The following is a 27,476-nucleotide window of genomic DNA, read 5'->3' as shown; positions in this document are numbered from 1 at the left end:
GTGGGTACCTGACAGCATTGACTGTGCTGCTGTTGGGGTGTCTGCTGGGGGAATGCCCTGCTCAGCACACCCTGCTCGTGGTGTGGGCTGCTGCTCTGCTTGGTGCTGGGCTGCTGCTTGCTGCCTGCTTGCTTTCATCTCGCAGCCACACACCCCCAGTGCTTTGAGCCAAGCTTGGTGCTGGGTGCACAAGGAACACAAGCTTGGGTGTTCTAGGGTGTAAAGCTTCTCCTTCCTGAGCAGGCTGGGTGTGGAAGGAAAAGCTGTGCTCCTGGAGGCTCACCTTTGCTAACAGTTTCTTGTCCCATCGGCTCTGCAGGACACCTGAGATGTGTTGGTTTGGAGGATGAGGATGGCTGATAGCTTTTCTCCTTGCTGCATCATGCCCCTGCTGCGTGTTGGTGCTGCTGTTCTGTGCTGTGTGTCCTTCCTGCAGCCCAGAAGGTTCTGAAGGGGTCATAGGTGCTTCCTGGGGTGATGGTGGTGAATTGAGCTGTCTTCAGAAGTTCTTAGCACTGGCACTGGGGTGCTGCTCAGTGTGCTCTGTGGGAGCTGAGTAGCCTTCCAGTCAGCCCTCGTGCAGGGCAGGGGAGATGGAATGAGAAGTCAGCTTAGTGGCTTTTTCCAGGCGTGCTGAGTAGTGCTCTTTAGTTAGAAAGCTATGGGGTATAGTCTTAAAATGCTGAATGCACTGCTGCAGCCTGTTCTGCCTGCTAGCTTCTGCTTCACATGCCAGATTTCTTTTCCCTTCTGTTTCCCCTCCGCTCCTGGGAACTGATCTCAGAGGTTCTGCTCCCGCCTCGGTCCTCCTCCTCTGGTCCTCCTTGCTTCTAATTTTAGCCCGTCTGTCTTTTGATGCTTCCTCACTTCTCTTCCTGCCTTTCTGAGATCATCCTGCATCTCCGTCTCCCTCGAGGTCCAGGCCTCATTTCTGCTTGGTGAGAGGAAGCTGCTTGGCAGTGGGGTGAAGCTGCTGTGGTGCTGGGATGTGGAGGATCTGAGGACATGGAGGTGGTGGTGGGGAGCAAGGCTTGGGGTGCCTGCTGTGTTGGCTGGCTGTTGTGCTTACCGTGGAAGGCCTGCTGCCGCTCCTGCACTGATGTCTGTGCGGCCAGCTCTGAGACATGGAACCATTCACATAGGGAAAAGATCACCGTGCCCACTGACTGTGTCCCTCAGTGCCACATCTGTGTGGTTCTGGAACATCCCCAGGGTCGGTGACCCACGCACCACTCCCTGGGCAGCCTGTGCTGCTTCCTGACCGCTTCGGGAGAAGAAACTCTTCCTAAAGTGAACTCCTTGTCTTATGGCTTCACCCCATGTTTGAGCCGTGGGGTTCTTTTCCGTGTCGTGGTTGTAGTCATGGCTACTCCTATGGAGCAGTGCAGTGACTGGATTGGACGTGATCATCCTGATGGTTTCCTTGTCCATCTGCTGCTAATTCTCTTAGCAATGCAGGCTGCGCAGGAGGTCTGCTGGCTGCATGCACACTCAGCTCACTGGGAGCTGGCTTTGCGGGGATCACCTCAGTGTGCAGGGCAGCCATCTGCGAGCTCCTACTTCTTGTTAGCACACGTTTGCCTGCACTTACAGAGAAGATGACTTCTCAGCATGGAGCGTTTTTCTCCAGTAAGGGGAAGCACAGCAGGACGGGTGGTACCTGCGTGGGGCTGGGGGCACGGCATGCTCCATCGCTTCTGCATGGGCCACAGATACCTGTGGCAGCCTGGGTTTGGAAGTTCTTTTGTGAGAACGACGTTCAGGCCCTCTGCTGCAGCAGCAAGGAGCTCTGGTAGGAATCCAATCATAGCAATTACAGCAGGTTTTAAAAGAAACCTAGCAACTGCTGCTGTGCTTTGCTTTGCAGATTTTTCTCGCCTAAGATCTGGAGCTCTTCTCTTTTCATTGTATGGTGAGAGAGAGGGATCTGTATTGTTGTAGAGAGAAGTGTGGCTGGAAGCGTGTCTGTGCTGAGCTGGGTGACTGAATGAGCTGAAATGATAACGGTGCTGCTGCTGTGGGCTCTGCAGCAAATGGGCTGTGGGGAAAGTGGAGCAGGCCTGGAATGCTGGGGGTGTGTATCAGCCCTGCTCCCCTGCAGGTCCTGCTCACCCAGCTGCTGTTGTCAACAGCCGCCAAAGGATGAACAAACGATGCTGTGAGTGTGGTTATGTAAAATGTGAGCGTGCTGCGTTCCTTACATCCGCGTCACAACACAAAGGGCTTGAAGGTGCACTTCAAAGAGAGCAGTTTGCTTTATGGTTGGACCTCCGAGCAGTTTTTATGTACAGGGTGGAGCGAACTCGCAGAGAATACTGCAGTTTTCCCACTGTCATAAAAAGTTACGATTCTGGTGATTCGGGCTGTTGTGCAGGCGGGGAGGCGGCGGGCAGAGCGAGGCTGGTGGGCAGCGTGTGGCCATCAGCCTGCTGCCATCCTGCCCGCAGCTCCTGTGCCCCGTCCCCAGCTGTGTGCTGCAGCACGGAGGGCTGCAGGCAGTTTGTAACCTACTTTCTTCCTTCCGGCTTCTCCTTGGGGCGCGAGCCAAGTGAGCGGAGAGCCCAACAAATGGCTGCCTATGGGGCCAGCCCCGCTTCAGGAGAGGGGTAAAAAGCAGAGGTGCGTTCCCTGAGAAAAGGAGCAGTTGGGCCCAACGAGTGCAGTGGGGCAGTGGGTGACCCTGGTGGGCTGCAGCCAGCAGGAGTGCAGTGAGTCCCTGAGCTCAGCAGCAGCTCGCAGCCATTCCCTGCTGCTGCATGGGCTGCTCAGCTATCTGAGCACCTCAGCCTCTCGCTGAACACACTCCAGCAGCGAGGTATAAAGGTGCTCTGTGTTTGCAGGATCAAAGTTACAAGCATGCTTATGTCTTCTGAAAAGCTGCTGCTTAAAGAATGCACTGTATCTAAGCGTGTAAATACCTATACGAAGGTGGCTTGCTTTCCCTTCTGTGAGCTGAAAGAATTTTGTTCTACATAGATTAAAACTTGAAGGAAAACAGCCTACAGTTGTTATCTCTGGACAACCCATTAGCTGTGATACCTTCCCTTCTATTTATTTTTGTAAACACATGTCTGAATGTAAACACTTGCTAGGCCATTCCGGATAAAATGTTCCAGCATTAACATATATTGTCATGGAGAATAATTTTCATGTAAGTTGCTTTATATTTTCCTCCCAGGTTGCTATAGAAACGCAGCCCGATGTGTGCTGGTGGAGCTGGGCTGTGCATCGCCCTTATAATGGACCTCTGTTAGCAGTGCTGCAGCAGCTGCAAGGTGCTCCGTTAGGGGTGGTGGGTCTGCAGGAGGTTTGTTGTCAGGGCTGTGTTGTGGTGGCTGGAGCTGGTGTGTGTTTGGCTGAAATGTACCACGGGTTGCACTTCAGTTTTCATTTCATTTGCTGCAATAGCCCAACTCTTGGTGTTCCCTCGTGTGGTGTCTGGTTCAGCTTAAGATCTTTAACGTTCCAAACACTGCAGTGCAATGATTGTTCTCCCTATCTGTGCTTAGCAGAGAGCTGTGGATAGCAGTGTGTGTTTCTGTGTGAGCACCTCCATCCCATGCCTTGCAGTGAGCAACCACAGAGCAGTGCCACAGCGCTGAGCTGTGCTCACAAGCGGCAACTCTTTATTTTGGCTGGGAGCGGATGGAAAGGTGATGGAGGTGGGTTTGGGCTGTGTTTGCTGGCTGGGCTCAGGGCTGACTGCTCAGCGTGCCCTCCAGGAGCTGTGTGCGATCACAGTGACCCTGCTTGCTGCTGAACTCGCCATTTAGAGAATGATTCATTTCTGCTTAATGGCATGAGCTGAAGGAGAGAGGAGAGCCACGTGGGATTTCCTTCTGTCTGCGTGCTCTCATGGCCGAAGCCTTAAGCCGTGACCCAGCTGTGAGTGTTGCTTTTCCCCATCACCAGACCCACGGTGCTCAGCTGGGTGCGGGGTGCAGGGAAGGTCCCAGCAGCCCCGTCCATCCTCTTCCCCGTGGGCAGGTGCCGATTGTCCCTTACGTAACCACAGCTTATCCCAGCACGTGGATGCCTTCGGATGCATATGGTCTCACAGCTCTTCCTCGGTACTTTACGGAAAGAATTGAGTAACATTTTGTTCTGTAACGCAGTATTAAGAAACCCAGCATTTTTCTGTAATGGCATACAAACAAGTAGTGCTGACATCCTATTTAAAGTGCCTGGAGGAGGCAGGGCTGGGAGGGAGGCAGGGCTGAATCAGGTTCTGTTTTTCTCATTCCTACACACAGTGAGCAGTCCTGCTCCCCTTCGCAGGGCTGCAGAGCAGCTGAGCAGCCGTATCTTTTCCCTCTCCCCCCAGCCCACCTGTTGTCACCGTGAGGTGAAGTGACACTGATTTGTGCTCCTTCGTGGCCCATCTGGGGCACTCATGGGGTTAGGCAGTGTGTGTGCGTGGTGCTGAGCTCAGCCCTGCCCAGCTCCTGCCTGTTATCATGGCACAGCCTGGCCGTGTGATTTTTCTGCAGGTGCACGGATGAATTGCAGCATGAGCACAGTTGTGTGCATGAGCTGATGTGTGCCGTGACTAAGTTACCTTGTGTGGATCCATTGAATAGACTCTCAGCTGATTATTCTGTTAAACATTCATTTGTTAATGGAAATAGCAGAATGGCTCCGGTGGTGCAGGGAGTGTTTGACTTTCTGCCGCTTCACTTTGAAGTTGGGAGTGTTTTTAAGGTTCCCTTTTTGTGCTCGGTTTTGGTCTGATGCTCCTTTTGGGAAAGAGTTACAGAATCCCAAAGCTATAGGGGTTGGAAGGGGCCTCTGCATCTCCCCCTGTCCAATGCCCCTTCCCAGAGGAGGTTCCCTACAGAAGGTTGCACAGGGAAGCATCCAGGTTGGGTTTGAGTATCTGCAGAGAAGATGTTACCTGGTCACCCTGGCAGCCAATGGGACCTGCAGGTTCTTCTCTGCAGAGCCCCTTCCAGCTCAGCCCCACCTGCACCAATGGGCTCCTTCTGAGCTGTAGGACTCTGCCCTTGTGGAACCCCAGCAGGTTGGTTCCAGAGTGCCCAGGGAGCAGAGAATTGCCTTTCCCCCAGTGAAGGGCCATTCTGCCAGCCCTAATGAAGGGCTTAATGAGCTTCTATCCGGTCTCACTGCTGCCTTCAGGTGTTTGCATCCAACAGCCCTGGTGTTGCTGTACGCCAGGTGCTTGGAGAGGGTGCTCATCTCTGTAAGGAGAGGTGTGTGATGGGGAAAAGTACTTTCATCTCTTTGCTGTGCAGGATTACCGTTCTGCTTCTTCCAACAATAAGAATGTGGAAATAATTGTTCTGCCTGGAATTCCCTCTCTGACAACAATGGCAGGAGCAGGGTGGGGTTGTTTGAAAACGTTTGGTGATGAAGTGCTGGAGCAGCAGCCTGCCGGGCTGCCCGACCTCCCCACGTGGTGTGTTGCTGTTCAGTCTCCTGCACAAACAGCCACGCTCTCGGAGCGGCTGCCAAAATAGTTGTGACCACTTCTGTCTCTTCTGAGCAAAACTGATTAGGAATGCTTTGTCTGCATCAGATCTCCTTTACTCTTCTGCATTCCCTTGTTCAGCACTGTTCATTTTGTTGTAATTTCGCCCTTTTTCTTTGGCTGAGGAAAGGGGGAAGCCTGCTGAAGTGCCACCTATAAACAGCAGTTATTGCCACCTCTGTGTGCTGTGATTCATCCCAGAGGCAGCCAACCCTCAGCATCTCCTGCAGTCCCACATGGATACAGGTGTTGTCCTGCAGTTGAGCATGGCCTGGGCTAAGGGTGAGTGAGTTCTATGCTGGGTGTCAGATCCATTCTGTGCTGGTGGGGAGGCTGCTGGGGTTCTGGACTGTGCAGCTGGCAGTGGAAATGCTGGCGTGTGACCCCAGGTGTGCTGCCCTGTGCTCCTCGGAGGGGAGAGGCAGTTTGTGCCTTGGGTTGGCTTAGGTTGGCAGGGACCTTGTGGATCACCCGGATCCAGCAAGGAGCAGTGAGCCGTCAGGAGTGGGATGGAACCCACACCTCCAGGGGAGGCTGAGCCTGGAACAGACTATCCAAGATTTGTAGTCTGTTTTCTCTCCTTTCGTGTTCAGTTCCCCTTCATTCCGTTCTGGTTGGGAAGCTCCCTGGCTGCATTTGGTTTGGCTTCTGCTGTGCTGTGCCTGCTTCCCCCAGCCTAGTTGGTACGTGAGAGCAGCAGGGCTCAGACATGAGCTGCTCGGGTGGTGGGAGCAACGAGAGGAGGCTGCTGTGAGCTGTGGGTGTGTCAGGGGACTGGGGCTTAAAATTAGAGCAGTTCATGATGCGCGGTTGTAGTTGTTTACCTCAAACTGCAATTATCTTACTTCCTGAATTGAAAACGTCACGTCAGCTTGCTGAAGCGAGATTTGATGACAAAGGCATTGTTTTTATCCAGCAGCCGGGCAAAGAACATTGCAAGTATACATCTAAATGTGACTTTACAAGCGGAGCGCAGCACAGCCGGGGCTTTGACTCAGCTCTGGCTGCTGCGTGGGCTCATGGGTAGCAGTTTGGCTGGGGATCAAGGCACTGCTTTAATCCTACCTCTGTCCTTTCGTCCTCTGCATGCTTTCCTGACTGCCCTCCGTGCAGCTCGGTGCTGTGCTCCTGTAGGGCGGGACGTGCCCTGCACTCATGGTGTGTGTGTGTGTGTGGCTGCTGGGGTCTGAGCACAGCTGGTGCCCAGCGCTGTGGTTTGGGCAGCAGGAGGAGCCTCCACTGCACACCGGGGCTGCCTGGATGCTTCTCGCCTTCGGACCAGCCCTGTGTGCTCGGAGGGCAGTGCTGTGCCCACTCACAGGGCTTTGGGCTGTGATGCTGCTGCTGCTCGGAGCACAGTGCTGCGTGCTCTAGGAGAGGCTCTGCTGTTTCTTCCCTTGGAGAGCAACTGCGTGTGCTTCTGGAGGCAGAAGAGTGACTTCCTTTGCCCCTCCTTGCCTAATTAGTGCTTTTTCAATAAATGGAATGCCTGCATCCTTCTCACAAATTGCTTTCAGAAAGGAAAGGAAATAGTTTGGTTATTAATAGTAACCCGTATCCAGCTTGTCACTGAGCTGCTTGGTTGCAAATTTGGGACTCGGAAAGGTGACAGATGTCTGTCTCTCATTCCTGAGGATGTTCTGCATTTCTCAGTGATTTAAAACTGAGCGTAGTGGGAGAGAAATTACAGATAGCTCTCCCTGCCTGAGTGCCTTTGTAAGCCTTGTGCTTTTGCTTAGGGGAACTTCAGAGAGGCAGTGCGGGGTGGGCATGTGCAGGGGCACTGTGTGCCCAGCAGTGTGTGTGTCCCTCAGCAGCCTTGTTTAGGATTGTAACACACCTGCTGTGTGCCATGGCTGGGATCTAACCTGACATTACCGGTTTAATTCCACAGCACATACCTGTGTTGTGCTGTTGAAGGGCAGTGCCTTGCAGCATAACTAGGACAAGTCAAAGCTCCCACGGCTTTTCAGCTTGCTTTCATTCCAGCCAGCGTGGTGTGGGGTTTCCTACACGTGGGCAGTGCGTCTCCATCTGCAGAGCTGGCCTTTGCGTGTCCCGTTTGAAGGGCTGCTGGCATGTTGTGCTGCATTTACACTTACATCTCAGCTGGCTGAGATCCCCTGGCCCGGGGGTTATTCCTGCTGCAGTGCAGCTGGTGAGGTTCTGGGGTGCTGTGACAAATAGAAGCTGGTGCTCAGACTTGTTTGCCAGCTGAGTGTTGCAATCCCAATGTAGGTATCTGTGGGCAGGAGTTGGGTAATCCTCAGCTGTTCTTTTGTCACAAGCCTGAATTCCTGTAGCTTTCTAATATACATTGTTTAGTGTTTCAGTACTCGATTAATTTTTAAATTTTCCCGTAACTATTTCTGAGTTGTCAGCAGCTGGGATTACTGCTGCTCGTGCTGCTGACTGCGCTGGTGCTGCCTTCCCCTGTTCTCAGTGGTGTGCTGGGAGCAGCCCTGGCTGCCTTTGCCTCCTGCCTGCTGCTGGAGCACAGCTTGTGCCGGATTCTGCTGCCCTGGAAATCCCTTCCTGGTGGTGACTTTTATGGGGCTTGTCTTTCAGCTCTATTATGCCCTTTGCTTTACCTACCTATACGGATACAGCTGTGCTTAAGCTTTTTTTTTTTTCCAGTGCTATTTATGTCCCACACTTGTAATTATCTGAGTGCAGAATAATTGCTTCAGACACTTGGTACCTTTCAGAGGGGCTCACCAAGCGTTTGGGATCCGGAGGTTACCGTCTGTCCCCACTGTGAATGGAAATACTGATGGAGCAGTTGTGCTCTCAGAAAGCACACGGATGGGCTGGGGATGGATGCACTGTATGCAGTGCAAGCAGCTGGGTGGCTCTGAGTGCTGGCACTGGATTGGGGCTGGGTAGCCGAGTGGTTTGGTTGATGTGAGGGTAGATGGGATGCTGTAAGACTATGCTGCTTTTCTTTTTCCCTCCAGTAAGGCTTTCTCCTCTGTTTGAAATAAATACTCATTCTTCTGTGTGCTCTGGTAAGTGAGGGCTCCTTCCAAAGCAAGGCAGCAGCTCTGCATGTACCCCCACAGCACACTCAGCTCACTTTGCGAAGAGTGAACTCGATGATGCACCTTCCTGGGAGAGATTCAACTAAATTGCACAGACCTAGCAGTCTGAGGTAATGGTATTTCATGTTGGGGCTCTACAAATGAAAACCTGCTGAGGTCAGGAGGGCTGTTGGGAAGCCCTGGGGCTGGCAGGTGAGGTGCTGCAGCTCGCTGTGCTGCCGGGGTGCCCACACAGCCCTGATCCATGTGCTGAGCTGCCATCTGTGAGTGGAACAGCCCTTGATGAGAGGCAACACCACTGCGGGGTGAAGGCAAGATTTGTTCATGAGTTTGCTGATAGAAATGGATGATCTTTAGGTATTTTAATGTCTTCTGTAGCAAATGGTGTTCCTTTATGACTAAATCCCAGCTGGGGTAGCAGCGTCTCCTCAGCCTGGCAGGACGAGTCTTGTCTCTGCTTGCTGGTGCAGAAGGGCAAGCCGGAGCCTTGAGCTGCAGCCCAGGGTTGGCTCGGGAAACTGCAGAAACTGTTTGGAGTTAATTCTTTCCACTCATCAGAGAAGCCACAGAAGGGCGGTGAGGGTGAAGGAGGAGAGATGAGAACATGCTCGTGTGTTTCCAGAGCTCTTAATTGTGTGCACAGAATAGAAAAACCTGGTTCAGTGGAAACTGTTTGGGCTTGCATTGCTCTTCTGCCACATCACTCCAAGAAAAAAAGGAGCTACTGAAATGACTTCAGCTTTCAGGTGGTGCTGAGGGCTGGGCCCATCTGTTTCTGACCCTGCCTTTTGGGCTGCTTCTGTGGGTCTTTGCAGGGGGAAGCAGTGAGCAGCGGCTGCGAGGTCAGCAGTCCTGGGATGTTTGGGCCATAGGAGCTGCAGGCGCCCGATCCCACTTGTTGGTGTTCTCTGTAGCAGAGCTGAAACGTGCTGGAACCCCGCAGCTCTGCTCGGCTCCCGTTGCGTGCACTGGGGTTACAAGCAGTGAGCAGTTGGGTACGTTTCTGCTGGCCATTAGTTCTTAGTTCAATGCAATTTAAATCCAAAATGAAACACTTCTGTACCGTGCTTTGACCTACTGAAATGAATTACAGAATTCGAACCTCCCAAGTCTTATTGCTATAAAAGGAAGCACAGAAATGTACCATACCCAGACGTCTTCTCACGTTCTCCTTATAAGCACGGTGCTGGCAGCAGTTGCTGCATGGCAGGCAGCAGCAGAGCTCTGCTCACCCCCCAGCTTGGGCAGTGGGCTGCTGGGGGGAGCGCCTGGGCTGTGCTTGGTGTCACAGCTCCTGGACTCCCAGCTTCCAGCACAGGTCTCTAAGCAGCATTCTGCTTCATGAGTTTAGACTGGTGTCAGCTTGCTGCTTCTTGTGGGCCACAGGGGTCATAGAATCATAGAATGGCCTGGGTTGAAAAGGACCACAATGCTCATCCAGTTCCAACCCCCTGCTGTGTGCAGGTCACCAGCCAGCAGACCAGGCTGCCCAGAGCCACATCCAGCCTGGCCTTGGATGCCTGCAGGGATGGGGCATCCACAGCCTCCTTGGGCAACCTGTTCCAGTGCCTCACCACCCTCTGGCTGAAAAACTTCCTTCTCATATCCAACCTAAACCTCCCCTGTCTCAGTTTCAAACCATTCACCCCTGTCCTATCACCATCCACCCTCACAAACAGCTGTTCCCTCTCCTGTTTATACGCTCCCTTCAAGCACTGGAAGGCCACAATGAGGTCTCCTTGGAGCCCCTCTTCTCCAAGCTAAACAATTCCAGTTCCCTCAACCTTTCCTCATAGGAGAGCTGCTCCAGCCCTCTGATCATCTCAGTTGCCTCCTCTGGACCCGCTCCAAGAGCTCCACGTCCTTCCTGTCCTGGGGGCTGCAGTACTGCAGATGGGGCCTTAAAATGCTCCAAGGTCAGCTTGGTTCTGCAGGCTCAGAATTGCATCTTTCTGTTCCGCCTGCTCCTTTCTTGGTGGGATAGGTTGAGCTTTAGGCCCTGCAGGCCCCATGGAAGCAACCTGAGCTCTGTTCTTGAGAATGGAGCCAAATTATTGCTTCCCCTGGTGTGACCAGGGCTGGCTGCTGGTGTGGTGTGAGCCTCTAGGTTAGGGCATGGCCTTCATTTTGGGTTCCTGCCTATGTCCTGGAAGCATGTTGCTGCCTGCAGCGCATCCACATCGCTGTGCTCTGCTTGCTCCAGGTGCTCGGGGGTGACCCCAGATGTCCCAGGTGAATGCATGGGTACACACTAGGGTTTGGCAGCCAGATGGTGGGATCCTATGGCTCAGCACTTTGGGTAGATAGCACTGTGATTCCCAAGCAGGCCTTTGTCCCTTGGTGGCAGGACAGCACAGGGCACTGTGTGCCCTTATGGCCAGGCTGCTCTCTGCTCACCTACGGAGATATTCAGAGGCTTTTCCCTGCCCTTGCTCATTCCATGTGCACCCCTCGAGCTCCCTGGCTGCAGTAGTGAAGCTTATCTTGCTGCACAGCTGCTGTATTGTGTGTATTCCCAGCAGATTTTCTTGGTGGAGCCCTCAGAGAGATCCCTCATTGAAATTCTGTCTTTTCCTTAAATTATGTCGAGGGAAGCAGATGAATGCTGGGGAAAAGGGCTGTCCTGCTCTCCTGAGATCTGTTCATTCAGAAGTTGGCAAGAGGCAGGATTTGAGCCTAACACTGACATGGTGCTACAGCCCCGCTCTGGGTTGCTGTGGAACTTGAATTAACATGGGTCTGCTTTTAAATCGGAATCCAGCTCTACTGGCTTCAAAGAGTGCCCATAGGAAAGAACAAACTCTTGTGGGGAGGTTGTATCTCCTGCTTGTTGGGAGGGAGAACCAGCATTCTGCTTCTTTTGTACTCCATGCAAAGCAGGGACTGCAGGAGAGCCCTTTTGCTTTGCTGGTCAGGATGAGATGGAGCACAGTGATTTCAGTCTGCGTGTGGCTGCACTGGGCATGTCTTGCTTCTTACGCTCGTAAAGCACTTACCTGCTAATGCTGATTTCTCTTCTGTAAAGATGCAAGACATCCTTTTAAGCAGGAAGTTTGCATTACTTGATTCCCAATGTATATTTTTCAAGGGCTGCTACCAGCTGTTGCTCTGTGCTCTGTCAGCAAGGTGCAGCGTCTGTCTGAGGTTCCCCACCGGTGGGGAGGTGCTGGGCAGGCCTGCTGGGCACAGAGCTCCTTCCCTGCCCAAACTGCCTGCTCACCCAGTTTGCAAATTACTTCGTGCTAATATGAAACAGCATCACAAGTCTTGAAAGGCTCTGAGCTTGTTTTGAACCACAACCATGTTTCCCTGAGTGCTTTATTTGGTATTCGTGCGCAAAGGGAGGCCTGGCAGTGAGCTGCCTTGTGTTGCGTGATGGTTTGGGAGCTGCATTGGCACTGCTGCGTGGCACAGAGTGGGGACAGGTGCTGTGCTGCTGGTCTTGGGGTGATTGGGGTGATTATTATCATTGGGTAGGTTAATTAGTGATTGTAATTTAGGCTTGTGAAAGTGCAGCTTTGCTCCAAATCGCAATGTTGGGTTCTGCACAGCTGGAGTGCCATGTGGGACCTGGCTGTGTTTATTGAGTTTGTTAAGTTCTGCCTCATTCCTTCCCGGCCCAGCTGCAGGTGTGTGCCTGGGGCAGCCTGCAGCAGAGCTGGTTTGTGATGAACACTAAGATTTGGGGTGAGGTGGTGGTGGGAGCCCAGTGGTGGTCAGCAGCTCACGCCTGCCCTTCTTTTCTGCCGTTCCCGTCTGTGAGCAGGCTGTACTCTGGGCTTTGGGGACGGGTTGGTGTTCAGCAGCACTCAGATCCTCAAATACAGTCTGCTCACTCTGAACACAATTACGTTTCTAACAAAATGATTCCTGTGTCTTTCAGATCACACAGCGATTTTGGGACACACCCCTGTTGGATTGTAATCCATGTCCTGCTAGCGACAGCTTTCAGCTATGGAATCGGTAAATATTGACCTTGCTTCTATCCAAGTGTTTCCGGTTGTTACCTAACAAGTGCTTCTGTCTGTGCTGCAAATTCTTTCTTTGTTTTGTATAATTCAAAGCCAAGTATTGCAGCTCCCATGGAGTTACTTAAAGGAACTGCTAACAGATAATCCAGAGAAGTGCTCTAAGACCTTCTTATTCTCATGTCACTTCCAGCACTGTGCAGTGCTGCTGGTCACACGTGCCCTCCTGCCTGGAGGACACCATGGGCTGCTTGCTTTGCTTTCAAGAAAAAAAAAAAAAGCTGTGAAAAAGTGCTAATTTAACAATGTTATGTCTCCTTGTGATTAGTATAATTGAAACAGATGGCACCTGTTTCATTTTGGGCAGAGAAACCTCCAGATATGCTGAGGCTGTGGTTTGCATTCAGTGCTAGGACTCAACTTTTTGGTGCTGTTGGCAGATGTAGAAATAATAGATTATCCTAGAGTGGAATTGAGTGAAAAAATAGAGGCTTTTGATGAAGCATTTTGTGAGGAGAGGACTGGTGCTGCCCCAGAGCACAGTGGGGTGGGCTGCTTCTGCTGGGGGTCTGGGTGCTCAAGGCCCTGGTTGGAGTTACATGGGCTGATGTTGTCATCAGGATGCTGCAGGCGGTGTGCAAGGAAGGAGGGCTGCAGGTCTGTATCAAGTGGCTTTGCAAGCTCCTAGGGGGCTTTTGTCCTGGGTTTTGAGGGAATTATCCCCTGTTTAGCTTGTCCATACTAATGCCAAGGCATTCAGAGGGAGACGGATGTTATGTCAGCATCTCTTGGTGAATATTAATAGTGGTGTGGAAGCCTTGCATGGTGAAACAAAACAGACTGGGCATCAGTAACTCTCCCCTGCTGCAGCTTGGTAATTAAAGTGTATCAGGTGTGAGGCCTTCAGCAGCAGCTGCAGTAACTCTTTCTTTAATGAGCGCTCTGCAGTTGCCTGAAAAACTGAGCTGGATCCTCACATCAATTATAGAACAGGTTGTTTACTACCTATTGCATTTCATCGTTTGGTACAAAGATTCTTCATTCTGCATTTAAGTGTTTTGCTGCTGCTTTTTTTTTTTTTAACACGAGTCCTCCTTTAAACAGCAGGATAAGTTTTCACTGCAGTAACTTTCACTTAATTGACAATTTATGGAATATCCAAGTGTACTTGTGCTGGGGGCACAGCTCGGAGCCTTGCTTCCTGCAGGGGAGCAGTACACTGAGATGGGCTGCACCCCTCCTTTGGTCCTCCTTGCTGCCCATGGCTTTCAGGGCTGTTTCTGAGAGCTTAAACTTATGTGCTGCCTCTGTATGGTGGCTGCCTGTCATCTGCTGCGTGCGTTCAGCCCTCTTCCCTCTGGCTGCTCTGTGCTTTGTGTATATGGTTCACACAGCTGTGTGCTGCTGGGTCTGGCATTGTGATGGCTGGGGATGGGGTCAGGAATGCTTTCCCAGGAGCAGAGTCCTGTTCCTTTTCAGGCCTTGTTGCCTTTCAGCTCCTCATTCACAAATGGATCCCTGTGTTACTGTGTGCTGGGGGGGGTGCAGCCACCTGCCTCCTCCCAAAGGTGTTTGGTGTGCTATGGCAGTGCTAAGCTGTCCTCACTGCTGTTTGTAGCTGTGAGGAGGAGTTGCCTTCGTGTTAGATATGTGGCAGAGTGCAGGGGCACCAAATGGTTTCTCCAATGTCGTGCTGTGATTTTTCCCCCACTTCCAGCACCGTGTGCAGTGTCAGTGAGCTGCTGTGAGGGCTCTGCTGTGAGGGCTGTGCTGTGGGGTCTCCTCCAGAAGGGTTTGGTTCCTGCAGCAGGATCCTGTGCTGCTGCCCTGCCCTCGTGCTGCCCAGAGAGGCTGTGGATGCTCCATTCCTGGAGGTGTTCAAGGCCAGACTGGATGGGGCCCTGGGCAGTCAGGTCTAGCATTAAATGTGGAGGTTGGTGGCCCTGGATGTGGCAGGGGGGTTGGAGATTCATGATCCTTGAGGTCCTTTCCAACCCAGGCCATTCTGTGATTCTGTCAGCTGGGCAGGCAGCTCTGCCCTGGGTGCCGTGGTGCCCGTGGAGCGGGGCAGCTCAGGGCGATGTGTGGGGCACTCATGGCACGGTGCTCAGCCAGGACCTGCTGGGCAGCACGTGCTGGGGAGGGCCTTCTGCTGCAGGAAGTTATGAAAGCCTGAGATTTCTCCATTTTGGTGGATGGCTCCTTATTGCAACATGCACGCGTTGCTAAAACCCTGCTACCTTCAGTTCTCTAAAAGTAATCGCTTTGTTATTGCTGGAAGCTGAAGAAAACAGGCTGAGAGAAGGCAGCTGGAGTGCTGGCTCCGCACAGCCCCATGGTCCCGGGAAGCCATGTGGGGGTCTCCTCGTGACAGCATTTGGTGTGAAGCTGCAGAGCTCCCCGTGTTGTGTTCCACGTCACACAGTGAGGAGCAGTGCATTGCAGTGGTGAGTGCAAGGCTGGGGCTCCCAGCACCTCCCTGAGGGCAGCGCTGCTGCAGAGCGACCGGAGGTGGGGATGCTCCCAGGGTGGCTTTGGCTCTGGCATTGTGCAGAGTTCACGGTGTGTAAGGAGGTGTGAGATGAAGGGCACCAGCGGTGCTGCTGGTGGGAGCCCTGCCTTGCTCTGAGCTCCTCAGGAGGGTGCAGCTGTGAAGCTGAGGTGGTGCTGGAAAAGGAATCCTTATACGCATTTCCAGAATGGAATTGTAGCATCTGACTTCCAGAGCACAATAACGGTGGCATTGTTTGGATGGGATGTGATTTAAGTGTTTAACAACATGAGTGAAAAAAACATTTGACGTGATGATGAACAGCTCTGGTTTATATAGTGCCTTTGGAGCTGGGTTAGATCCCCTCACACAGCAGTGCCCTTCGGAGCCCTGGGGCGCTGCCACGGGTGGTGCTGAGATTAAAGCACTGCATCTAAACTGGGCCTTTAAAGCCGTATCTGTGCTGTAAGCTGTGGGGCTTTGCTGTCAGCACAGCTTGCTCGTGGCTCAGGGGCACGCCAGCATCTGGGTGCAGAATGCTGCTGAAATCTGCAGAAAAGGGCTTTAAAACGCTTCCCCTGCCCCAATGGAAGGGCTGGATTTCCAGGTGTGATCTCAGCACAAGCATTCCATGTGCTTGAATTGCTGCTTTTACACTTCATTCTATTTTATCAGTATTTGTTAAACTGCAAATGTTATTCACGTGCCATTTCTGGCAGATGCCACCTACGTGCCCTCAATCTGAGCCTCCCTTTTAGCAGTGCTGGTTGGGAGGCTCCTTCTGTGCGTGTCAGCACTGCCATTAATCCCCCCTGTAACATCCTGCTAACGAGCTCACCTGGCACGTGTGCACAATGGAGCAGCTTTAAGGAATGGTTTGAGCTGAGCAGAAACCTCTGAGCAGTGTGAGTTGCTCCGTGGGTGCTGCTGGGCTGTGTGCTCAGCAGAGCACAGAAGGAAGCTCCCAGCGAGAGCAGCCCGCAACCAAATATAACACTGCTCTTCCTTCCTCTTGTCTTCTGTTTTGAACCAGACAAAGCCATTGCAGTAACAACCTGAAAGAATGGAAAATAGGTATTTTTTTTTTTCCACTCTGCTTGGTCTGCTTTCATGAGGGAGCTGTGTTCTGACTGTACAGTCTTTGAATAGAGTTCTGCAGCTTTCAGAGCTGTGCAGCAGCAATCCTAGCATGGCTCCTCTGGGTGTAAGGGGCACTGGGGGGTCTGGAGGTGCTGTGTGGGGGCAGCTCACTTCCTTACAAGGGAGGATAGTGATTGGACAAGGGGGAATGCTTTTAAACTGAGACAGGGGAGTTTAGGTTGGATATGAGGAGGAAGTTTTTCAGCCAGAGGGTGGTGAGGCACTGGAACAGGTTGCCCAAGGAGGCTGTGGATGCCCCATCCCTGCAGGCATTCAAGGCCAGGCTGGATGTGGCTCTGGGCAGCCTGGTCTGCTGGTTGGTGACCTGCACACAGCAGGGGGTTGGAACTCAATGATCTTTGAGGTCTTTTTCAACCTGGGATGTTCTATTATTCCTTGTTTCTTACAATCACAGGTTTGGGTTGGAAAAGACCTCTGAGGACTGCCTGGTCCCCTCCCTGCCACCAGCACGGACGTGGTGGCCCCATCAGGAGCTCAGAGCCCTCCAGACTGACCCTGGTGTCTGCAGGGTGCGACCTGTGCCAATGCCCTCACCATAAACAGCTTCTTATTTCCAGTCTGAATCTGCCCTGTTCTGGTCTGCAGCTGTTTCCCATTGTGCTGTCCCAACACACCCCGCTAAAGAGTTGGTTCCCTTCTCTCTTACAGCCCTGTTAGTCCAGGGTGGGCAGCTCTGTGCTGCAGAGCCCTGCAATGCATTGCTGGGAGTGGAGCTGAGGTGTGTGCACTGGGAGGGATGCTGTGGGTTCCAGGGGATGGGCTTCGGGGTGGGATAGTGGGATCACACAGGAATGGGGCTGAAACTGCTTGTTTGCAGAAGACATCCATCATGCTCTGATTAAGTGCAGATGATGCGTTTGGCAGCAAGAGGTGTGCAATCTGTTCTACCGTAAGGAGCTCGCAGACCAAAGGCCTGCTGATTAGAGCAGGCTGTTGGGGTTTTTGAATGAATAATGATTCAGGAGGTTCTTGTTCCTTCATCTCTTGCTCTTTTACAGAACAGCGGAGATAATTGTTTTCCTGGTGGCTGTGCTGTTCACATCCATTAGTCGAGCTCTGTGTGTCCGTGGGGACGGCGGCGTGGGGGGCTCAGTGGTGTCACAGGGGGATGGCAGGGCTGAGCGTGGGCCTGGTTGGTGCTGGGGCAGTGCCAGGTGATGGGCATGCTTACCAAGAGCGTGGGGAGGGACTGCTGATACAAGCAAGGAGCGCTTCTGGAAAGCTCCTGAGTGCCTCAAAACAGGGGAGGTGGTATCGTTACTTCTGTCCCATAGTTAAGATCTGAGTGCCATCAGGAACTTACAAGGATGGAGCAGTGGGGCTGAGACCTGGGACTTCAACATGGGTTGGTTAGCAGCTTAACAAACAGTGTGAGAGCTCAGGATCTCTGACAGCACTGCTGCTCTCTGTGTTACCCCTGTTGTATGGCAGTTTGCTCTTCCCCAGCACAAATTCCAGGATTTGGGTCTGTGCTGATGTGGGGCTGACGGTGGGCACAGGAATCGTGTCCCATTGTGGGGGGAGGACAGGAGCAGGGCTGTGCTGGAGCTCTGTGCTCCCCAGTGCTGCAGTGCTCCAAGTCCTTTGTGTGCAGCCCCCAGAGCTCAGCTCCAGGGCCAGGAGTGGTGCTGCTGGTGCCTGCTGCCATCTGCTTCTCCGCCACAGCCAGGGTGCTGCTGAGGTTTGGAGGCATTTGGGTGGAAATCCTCTCCCTCATTATTTTCATGGGCTCTCTCAGTGTAAGGGACAGACATCTCCAAAGCGCTGAAATGGCAAATCTGCGTTCTATAATCTCCCATCTAAATTCATTTGGGGTTTGAATTCAAACAGTTACCAATAGTGGAGGTTACTTCAGAGCACAATAGCTATTCTGGGTGAAATCAGTGCGTGGCTCTCCCTTATCAAGCAGCAGTGCTCTTGTGCAACCTCACTTTTCTGGGTTAACAGCTCTGAAGAGCAAAAAGATGGCAGGCATGCATGCCATTCATTTGAGGGAATTACCACAGCAATGGATGCTGTTCTCTTCCATAAGGAAAACTGAAGGTGGGTTTCCATTCTGTTCATCTGCTCGTTCTATGGATCAGCTGGAGGGTGGGCTGGTTGCTGCTGGTGGCAGTGGGCTCACAAGGGCAGCAGTGGCACAGGGACGCTGGAGCAGGTGCTGCAGCAGGCAGGCTGGTGCTGCAGCAGGCAGGCTGTTCCTGCAGCACGGGAGTTCACTTTGCAGTGCGCCCATTCTGGTGCTTGTCCAAAAAGCAGCTCTGGCACTTTGTGTTTCCCAGCTTTGCACCACCTGATCCGGGCTGTTGGATCCGGGCTTTTGTCGGAGCCCCTCTGTGAGGTGTGTGGGTCCTATCTTACAACACCCCACAAGCAGCCTCTCCTGCAGCAGCACGCAGCCCTCGGGGCCTGCAGTCCCAGGGCTTTTAGGAGCAGTCTGAAGTCACTGTGTCTCACGGGGAGGCTCAGGTCTATGGGAACAAGCTCAGGGGTGTTTAAGAGCACCCAGTCTGTGGGGTTTCTTGATGTCAGGCTGCAGCAAGGAGCCTGCTCCAGGGCATGCTGAACGCAGGAAGGATGGTTGGATGGGGAACAATGGATGGATGTGCTGCTCTGATGCTTTAACCATTGGCCAGGTGCTAAACCAGCGTGGTTTGGGAGGAAAAGCTTGGGGAAGGCTGAAGGATTGGAGGATCTGATCGGGTGGGTGGGGATGGGCAGGTGGCAGGGCAGTGCTTTGCTGTGGGCCATTCCTACCCTGCAGGTTTGCAGCTGTGCGTTGGGGCAGTGTTGAACTGCTCCGGTTATTCCCCGTTGGACCTGGATTTGCCGTGGGAGTCCTCTAAGAGCTGTACTTCCTTTCTGTGTCACCTGGTCAGAAGAAAATTATCTTCTTGTCTTCAGTATTTTTTCCCTCATTCTTGTAGTCTTGCCCATATCCTGTATTTGTTTTCCTGCGAGAAGCCGCTCAACTTTTTCTTAATTGAAATGAAGCGCTGTAATAGAAATGTACGTTTTGGTTGGAGATAATGCAGGAATTAAATATTCACAGGAATTTATTTTAAGTTGGTGGAAAAACATTCGCTGCAGAGCTTTGCTTTGGAGCGTCAGCATCTGGGATTTGTCACCAGGGCTTCCCATGCAGGAAGGGGCTGATCGTGGGGCAGCTGAGCGGGCTGGTGGTGCATTGAGTGGTACCACATCTTTGCCTTGCTGCTTGTTAATGCTGCACCAGAGTTTGGAGGAATCGGAGAATGGAACGACAACAGGTAGTAAATTTCATTTAAAAAATGAAAACAAATGCATTAAAAAAAAAAAGAAAAATCCTGAGTGTTGTTTTTTTCCCCCTGTCAGCAGCTACAGCTGCACCTGGGCGCAGCAGCTGGCCAGGCCTGAGGCTTCCCCCCAGCATTAATGGGGCTTTTACTGCAGGCTGAAAGGAAAGCTCTGTGTCGGCCGGCAGCCGCTCCCTGGCTGGGCTCCGTCCGTGGGCCAGCAGTGCGAGCAGGGCCGGGTGCGAGCGCTGCTGGGAAAGGAGAGCCCTGCCGTGCTCCTGGGCTGGGTGAGCCCGGTGATGTGGTGCAGGTAGGAGAGCTGGGCAGTGCGGGGTGGAGGTGTGCAGCTGTGCACGGTGGTATTTTTAGATGTCTGCGTTTTCAAGGGCATCTGCGCTCAGGGCTGACGTGTAGCATGTGCTGCAGTGCAGCGTCTGCTCGGGGGCTGCTGGCGTGCTCTGGAAGGAATGTGGGCCGGGGACCAGCAGTGCTTCCACGGGCTCTGTGCTGCCGGCCCTCCTCCCTGCGCTGCTCCATCTACTCCTCATACTTGCGAAACCGCACCGAGCTTCGAGACGCTCCCGTGTCAGCTTCGGCTGTGATGAGCAAGAGGATTAATTAGATCTTGGAGACAGATAACTGGAGCAATGGGCTGTGCATAACAGCAGCCTGGAATCCCGGCGACGTGTTTGCGAGGAGCTGTGCGGTGTGTGTGCCTCGTGTCCCAGCCCTGCCTGCACATGGCCCTGCGCTGCCTGCCTGCCGCTCCCTGTGTGCTGGGCTCTGTGGTGCTAAGCTAAGAAGTGCCCTGACTGCAATCAGATTGTGAGTGCGGGGTTTTCTTACTGCTTCCGTACAACCTGTGTTCTCCTGACCCTGTATCTCTGTTCTTTCCCATGCGGAGCTTTGCTTTGCCAGCAGAAAGAGGTTATGTATCCCTGTTGAACTTACGGTAGCTCAGAGGAATGGAGAAAACACTGCGCTGTTTTTTATGTAGCTGTGTTAAATGTCTTTGGATCAACTCTTGGATACGAGCGAGGAGGACAGAGTGTACTGGGCAAAGGAGGAATATGGTTTTGTGAACACATCAAGTGTTCGTGGCTTTAGCATTGGAAGGTGAACTGGTGGGTCTGCCACTCACCTCGGAGGGATTCGTTCCCATTCCCTCTCCCGCTGTGGTTCGTTGTAACTTTCCTCTTTGTACAGATGTGTTGTTATTTACTAAGGACCTTGCATGTCTGGTGGCGACAGCAGAGCTGTGCTGTGCAGCTGAGAAGGGAGCCTGGTGCTTATTCAAGCCGTGATCCTATGGAGGCTGTAATTAAAAGGTGTTGAAAGAGGGCTGCATGTTTGCAGTTTGCAGAGTTGGTTTTTTTCCTTGCTGCAGTCTCAGAGATCGCTGGGAAAGGAGGCCGGTCTGCCTGCTTTCTGCTGGGCAAACAGGAATCGGAGCTTCACCAGCTTGTGCTGGCCTGGTTGTGAAACTGGTGTCTGTAAACATGTGCTGGAGTGGCTCCGAGGCAGGAGGTAATGGAGCTGCAGAGCAGGGGATGCTCTTCTGTAGGGCTGCCTCGAGCTCAGGCACCAAAGGATGGAGATGCATCTGATAGATAGACTTGGTAGAATGGATATTCAGCAGCACGAATAAACCTCGTTACTCTGGAACTCATTGATGACTCTTGACTTTTTACCCCTCCTACTCAGCCATACTTTCTCAAGGTACAATTAATAAAAAAAAAAAAAAGTGATAGTTTTACTTTTTGTTAAACCGTGCTGTTGTTGAGCTATGTGTGGTTTGGCCTTCAGCCCTGCAGAATATTGGCAGCAGTCCTCGTCTGGAAAGAAACGGTAATTCTTTCGGGGTTGAAAAATGGGGGAGGAAAGATCCATGTGCAGCAGAGATGATTTAAAGCAGAATGAGTCCAGTCGCATATATGTACGTGTAGATCTAGCTATATATGTGAGCATATATAACATTTAGTATAGAATGTTCCTGAGCCTTGTTTTTGTTGGTTTTCCTTCTTTTTAGTTCATTGTAGTCTTTTTTGAGCTTATGAAACTCAGTGCTCTCAGGCTGCAGGGGTTGCAGTCTGACATGTATGCAGTGCATCCAGATTCAGGGCAGTTGCCAGGAAGGTGAACCCGAGCTGTGTGCCAACAGCTGCCCCGAGGGGAGGGCTGGCAGCTGGAGCCCATGGCCGGGCTGAGAGCTGCCTGTTTTGGGGGGTGGGCTGTGTGGGACCCTGGGCAGGAGCCCAGCAGGCAGCACATGGCTGTGGGACGTGCAGTGCTCGCTGCCTGCCCTGCACGGTGCTGCGGTGTGCTGGCACTTCTGCTTTGGTTCCAGAAACAGGCGTGCTGGTGTGCGTGCAGCCAGCCTGAAAAGGGAAACGTTCTCTTCTTTTGGCCCTCAGTCATCTTTGATCTTCCTTCTGGGCATCTTATGATCGCTTCTCTAACAGCAGTGTTACAGCCCTTGTGCTGACAGCGCGATTGCTGTGGCTGCATGAGAGAGAGGAGCGTGAACTCGGGAACCCCGTGGCTGGGCTCCCATCTCGGAGCTGGGACTGCTGTTCCCTCCCACCCGAGTCCTGCTCACCCTCATGCCCCAGTGCTCTGTGACCCTGTGCCAGTCTGGCTCACGTAGGAACCTGTGTGCAAACATGGGAGCATGCTTAGAGTTGCATCAAGGCTGGGAACGCTAACTTGGATTGCAGTGGTTTTGTTCTTAATGCAGAGCAGCAGTGGCCGTGCAGGTGGTGTCCCTGTGTTTGCTGGGTCCCACAGCAGGGCTGCTGGTAGCAGCTTTGCGGGGGCTGCATTCTGTCTGTGTGCTCTGGAGCTCTGCAGTCTGGGAGGAAAGCAGATGTGAAATGGCCTGGGAGGGTGAGACTGCCAGCGGGGGAGAAGTGGGCGCTGCCTTTGGCAGTGGGGGCACAGCAGCAGGAGGTGCAAGTTGTGGAAGCAGCGGAGCTGTTTCTCAGACAGGCTGGAGATGCAGATTTACTGTGCAGGGAGGTCAGGCTCCCCATGCCCACGTCAGCTGCAGCTCTGGGCCCAGGTGCTGTGTGATTGCTGCGTTAAAGGCATCCAGTGCTGCTGCTGGGTCCTTCCTGTTGAATTCCGCCTGCTTTGATTCACTACAGCTGGTGGAACAGTTAGGCTTGGTTCAGGCATGTGTGGAAGAGAGCTCATTTCATGCTTGGAATTGTAATTATGTTCTTTTCTTTCAAGCTGCCAGCAGTAAAAGATGTCTTCCGGTGTGTATTATCTAAATAAGCTGTAGTGTTTGAATGTTTTCTTATTTCAGTTTCAGAACGTGGCAAAATAAATAGCTCTTACTCTTCCAGTTTTTGCAGTGGAGCTGGTGGGCTGTGGCCTGGTTGCTGTGCTGGCATCTCCTAACAGATCTCGTGCTGAAGCTCTGAGCCACGCAGTGAGAGCATCCCTTCTTTGTGCTGCTGCACTCGGTCCTGCATCCATGGTGCTCCGGGGTGACTTCAGCATGCTGAGCTCCTGGCTTCCCAGTGGAGATGCGGGTGGTTTTTATGAGCAGCCATTGCAGCTCCTCTCTGATTTTGAGTGTCTGCAGTCAGCAGTGATCTGCTTCCCTCAGCCCCGGAGCCGCTCTGCTCGCCCTGCGGTCGGAGCTGAGTGCCTGGCAGCCATTTGGGTGTCCCTGTGATTGACTGGAAGTCGCAGCGGATAAATCTTTCATGATTGGAAACCACTTAAGCCACGAGGAGGTGGCTGATCACTGGTTATTAGTGGAGAGGTTCTACCAAACAATCAGAGGAAATTGAGTGGCAGGGTGTGTAATTTATGACTTCATCCCAGCACTGTGGGGTAAGCCAGTGAGAATCGGAGCAGGGGAAGGATTGTGTTTGACAGATATTTGAAGGGATGACTCCATTCAGTGTCATCTGTGGCTCGAATGTGTGGATGGATCCCAAGGCGAAGCCCTTGTAGGGAAAGCAGCACTGAAGGAAAGCACACAAGAAAACGTGGTGCGCAGCCAGAGGGCTGAGGGGGTTCTCACAGTGGGCAAAAAGAGCGTTCAGAGCTTTTATCTGGGGCATTTTCCTTTGATAAATAAAGTCTCCATGGTGAGGGTTGAGATCCTGCATGAAGGAGATGTGTCAGAGCTCACAAGTTGAGCGGGGCCTCCCATAAGGTGTCAGTGCAGGGATGGACAAACGCAGCTCAGTGGGGCTGTGCAGGGCAGGAGAGGTGTGGGTGCTTCACCTGAGGGCTGACAGTTCCCTGGCAGGGCACTGGCCCTGGCATGGCTGTGCTCAGAAGCCCCTCGCTGGGCAGTGGGACCTGCCTGGGCTGCCCTGCTGCAGCCATGAACCTGCTGCTGTGCTGCGGGGATCTGCAGCATCCAGCTTCCTTCTGTGCAAAAACAGGGGGGTGAAAGGGGGCCCCCAGACTTTCACACTGCAGCACTGATGGCTGCTGCTCGCCCTTCTGCTGCCTGTTTGCCTGCTGTGTGGGCACAGGGTGAACCTGGGGCTGTCTGTGTGCTCCACTTCTGGAGGGTGCGTTCTTAGGAGCTGAAATTTCCTGCCAAGTCTGTGCTATAGACCCGTGGGAGGGGGGAGAAGCCCTTCAGCTAATAAAACACTTTTTATTACTTGTATTTTTTCGGTTTTAGGTTTGTAGAAACATTCCCAAGTGCAGCTTACATAGAGAAGGTAACCGTGCTCCGCCGGGCTGTGCGTGGTGCTCACGTGGTGGTGGGAGCAGCGCCTGCAGCTGTCCCTGCTCCACAACGCAGCCCTGCAGCCCTGCAGTGCAGCCCCAGCACAGCACACCGTGCCTTGCATCCCCCAGCACAGCGTGCCCTGCCTCACCGGGGTGCAGCAGCTGCCCTGCTTTGAGAGGAGCCTTGAGGAATAGCGCTGGCAGCCGCGCTCCGTCGAGGAGGGGAGCTTGTAAACTTGGGCTAAAGGTAATTTATAGTTTCCAAAGCTGCTGCTGAGTAAAACTTTCCAAGGCTGGCTTCTGACCTAGCTATCGTCAGTGCTAAAACTGAGAGCAGTCATTTTAAAGGAGCGTTTTCTGTTGTGTTGAGAGGAAGGAGGAAAATAGGCTACCTTACTTCTAAGCGCTTAATCTGCTTCGGGTTTTGCAGTGCATGTGCAGATTCTTTCAGACGTGGCTCTCGGGGTAACGGTTTCCTTCTTGCCCCGTGCTGATGGTTGGTACATCGTGCTGGGTCCCCTCTGCAGCTGTGGTGGTGCTGGGGCTGTGCTGTGCCCTGCCTGCAGTCCCGCTGTGCCCTGCTGCTTTCCATGGCATGGGATGGGGAGCTCAGGGCCGTGCCTGGCACTGGCACTGGGGGAGCTTTCCCAGCAAGGCGCTGCAGAGCAGTGTTCTCCTGTGTGCTAGTCAGCAAGTGGGACCCCACATCAGCTGGTGACTTCAATTTCCCTCTGGGTGAAGAGGAGCAGTGTGCTCTGAAGCCATCCGGATCTCCCCAACCCCTGGGATCTCCCCTTCCTGCCCCAGGAGCTGCCCGTGTCTGTTGATGTTTGGATCACTTACCTGCAAGTCTGTTCTGTATTGCTTAGAAATGGGATAGCTTTAGGTGTGCCTGCCTTGTAGGTTGGATTCTCTAAGTATTTTTCAGTGTTGCTGAAAGCCTTGGGGGGGGAGGGGGGGAATGATGACAGGCCAAACAAGTGCAACAGCTGCCTATGGGGGAGCACCCCAGGAGCTTCCCTGGGCTCTGTGTGGGTCCCTGCCCCTCCTATGGCTGGCACCTGGCTTGACAAATGCTCACCGTGATGGGACACAGCTGCCATCCTGCTGCTGGCTACTGAATGTCTGTGCAGAGCCTGAGTGCCTGTTGGGTTCAGTACTGTCCCCTCCCCAGAGCAGACTGATGGTTTTTCATCTTTTCATTGAACTCATTCAGTCTTTCCTTCCCACAGAAGATTCTGGAATTTTTTGAAGGAATATCGTATCAGCACTAGTGGTGGTGCTCCAGACTTGTCTATGTATCAGAAAACATCTTCTGTTCTCCATCATTTTGTTCGCTCAGAGTTGGTTCTGGTTTGGCACGTTAAAAACCCTCGTGCTCTGCGTGTGTTTCCCGCGATGAAGGCTGCGGTGATGGGAGAAATGTAGGTCAGGGTGAAGTCCCATTCATGCTGCAGTTGGATTGAAAGGCAGCGCTCAGCAGCACGGAGCTCACAGCTGTGCTCCTGCAGCCTCTGCTCAGTGCCCTGCTTGCATCATGTCCTGCTGCTTTGGAGCACGACTGCTTTGGAGAACGTTGCATCTCCATAGGGTGGCTGTGCTCTGTTGTGGGTAACCTTGGAGCTGCTGCTCCACTTCTTCATCACTTCTTATTTTCCTTGAGTTTTCCCGACTTTCTCCCATCCATTTGTGTACAGGGCAGGGAGTGACAAGTTGCTCAGGATCCTTGCTATGTGTTATGATTTCTTGCTCTCAGGGTTTCGTGTAGAGAGCACTTCAGCTTTTACAGTTCTCCAAGGAAGTGATATGTAGCTGTTAAAAATAAAACAAAGCTGACTTACTGTGCTCAGCTTGTGGCTCATTGCTGCACACAGCATCCCTGGGGTCTTGGGGCCGCATGCTGACACCCACAGGCAGCAAGCAGCCCTAGGAAGGCCCACAGCAGCTGCCCAGGGCCATGGCCCAGTGCTTCTTGCACTCAGCCTGCAGTGACTGAGCTGTATGAGAGGCCCTGAGCCTGCAGCCTGGCTCCACGTCCACCTGGCCACTCCACTCCATACCTGGGAAGTGGGGTGCAGCCCCTGAACCCAGCAGCAGCTGCTGCTCAGCCTCTGCTGGGAGCTGCGTGTGTCCCTGGGGCTGTGCTCAGCGCAGCCTCTTGCTGCCTGGTTTGTATCCTCTGCCATTCCTTGTGCTGTGGATCTGCTCTTCACATTTGCCTCTTAAAAATGCCTCTTAAAAAGCATAATAAATCCCTAAGCTGGATTTCAGCTTCTTCCTTGGTGGTATGAGAACATCCATGCCCCTAGGGGTTTTCTATGGGGAAAATAAGAGGAATCGAAGAGTGGATGGAGGCCTCTTGGAGCTTCTCTCTTCGTGGCAGTGGTGTGCTCCTTTCTCATGCCTGTCTTCCTGCAGACGTTCTTTGATTTTAAGCATCACTGGGAGAACTGCCTGTGTTGGGCTGTGCCATGTTTTGCACACATGTTCCATGTTGCTGAGGCCGGGCGGTGCTCTCGCCATCCTCGCCATGCCCATAAGACATCCCTCAGTGCCTCACCTCCATGGTTCTGGGATGCCCCCAGTGATGGTGACCCCACCACTCCCTGTGCTGCTGCATCACTGCTCTTTCCAAGAAATGTTTCCAATCCCCGACCTGCAGCTCCCCTGCTGTGGTGTATGGCTGTGCTCCCCTTGGCCTCAGGTGCCATCACCTCCTGGGGCCTTCCTTGTGCCCATCCCTGATGCCATCAGCAAGAGCAGAAATGGGTCCCCAGCCACCAGAGCTGCAAACAGCAGCTGTGAAAGTGTCCGGCCCAGGGACTGCACTCATCTCCTGGGGAGTTTGAGAGCAGTGTGCTGAAATAGCAGGCAAACCGAAGCTGAAACGCTGCGTTTTTTCCACAAATGTGGACAGGCTCCAAGGCCATAAAAAGAGTTTGGAGAGGCTGTAAAACACTTTAAACAATTTTAACTTGAGACACCCCGAGAAGTATTCCTTTACAAATCAATGGAAGGTTTAAGCTGGGAATTCATCTTTTTCTGGAAGACTTCTGTGATTGGAAACAAGGACAGGCTTTGGTCTCGGTGCTCCCCTCCTCCCCAGGCTCATCCTCTGGGGCTGCAGGGGCTGCTCCGTCGCTCGGCGTTGATTCAGGCTGCACAAATGCCAGTGCCACGTCATGCGCCAAGCATGGATTATTTTCGGCTTTTACAGAGGAGTAAATTTTGATATTTAAACTTTTCCAAATGTCAGCTGTTGGTGTGTGAAGCAGCCCGGTGTGAGCGTGGGGCTGCGGCCGGGCGGTGGGCTCGGTGTGTGGCACAGAGCCTCAGCCCTGGGTG

The 27,476-nt window shown here is 52.9% G+C and overlaps 1 protein-coding gene across 2 annotated transcripts in view; it reads left to right on the top strand.

Annotated features, from left to right (window-relative positions):
- Nucleotides 1-27,476, top strand: part of ANKRD11 (ankyrin repeat domain 11) — an 81,351-nt gene that overhangs the window by 5,471 nt on the left and 48,404 nt on the right. The window contains exon 2 of one of the 2 annotated variants that reach the window (XM_031615412.2): nt 12,413-12,492. The gene's annotated coding sequence lies outside the window, so the exon portion shown is untranslated. The other variant, XM_090149489.1, reaches the window with a different exon arrangement.

The sequence above is a fragment of the Phasianus colchicus genome, chromosome 13 (genome assembly GCF_987193195.1).
Source record: "Phasianus colchicus chromosome 13, bPhaCol1.hap1.1, whole genome shotgun sequence".
NCBI classification, from domain to species: domain Eukaryota; kingdom Metazoa; phylum Chordata; class Aves; order Galliformes; family Phasianidae; genus Phasianus; species Phasianus colchicus.
Note: the sequence above shows the minus strand (reverse complement) of the source record. Positions and strands in the feature narration are given on the sequence as shown.